This window comes from Calonectris borealis, chromosome 12 (genome assembly GCF_964195595.1).
Source record: "Calonectris borealis chromosome 12, bCalBor7.hap1.2, whole genome shotgun sequence".
NCBI lineage: Eukaryota > Metazoa > Chordata > Aves > Procellariiformes > Procellariidae > Calonectris > Calonectris borealis.
Window position 1 is genome coordinate 19649342 of NC_134323.1, and position 660 is coordinate 19650001.

Genomic DNA, 660 nt, shown 5'->3' on the forward strand with positions numbered 1-660 from the left:
TCCCTGACAGGCAGCTATAGATCTTCAGAAAGGATGTAACTGGTTAACTTCAGCCATATGTTGAGATCCACCATGAAAGCTCTCCCCTCTACCAAGTGAAAGACTGTGGTTTTTTAATAAATGAGCATCACAAATTCACACATCAGGCATTTATGCCCTCTCCCTGATGTAAATACTTATAAATACCGGCGTTATGCTGACTGGAGCGTTTCTCAAGGAGGATTTCCCCAGCCTGGAAGTTTTGAAACAGGCTCGGCAGTGTGTGTAACCTGTCTTGCCTCTGCACGCAGCAGCCCCGGCAAAACAACCTCCCTATCTGCCTGCCCGCGTTGTGGCACCCGCCGACGCTCCTCCCGCAACAATTTTTCAGAGGGCGGGGGAAAACATAGAGCTGCAAGACCTCAACCTGCTCTTCGGGTGCCGGCCGTGCACGCATGTAGGGCCACCTCACTCCTCTATCGGCCACGGTCTTAAACACAGACAGGCTTCCCCTGCCAGGGTTTTATGGGCGAAGCACCCTGCGTCGCTGCTGGAAGGGTGCGCAGCCTCCCTCCGGCACCCGCGGCCGAAGGCGTGACTTGGCGGCAGGTACCCGCCGCCTCTCCCTGCCTGTAACCATAGCCCCGTGCTTGCAGGGGAATTCGAGCCAGCGCTGCGAAG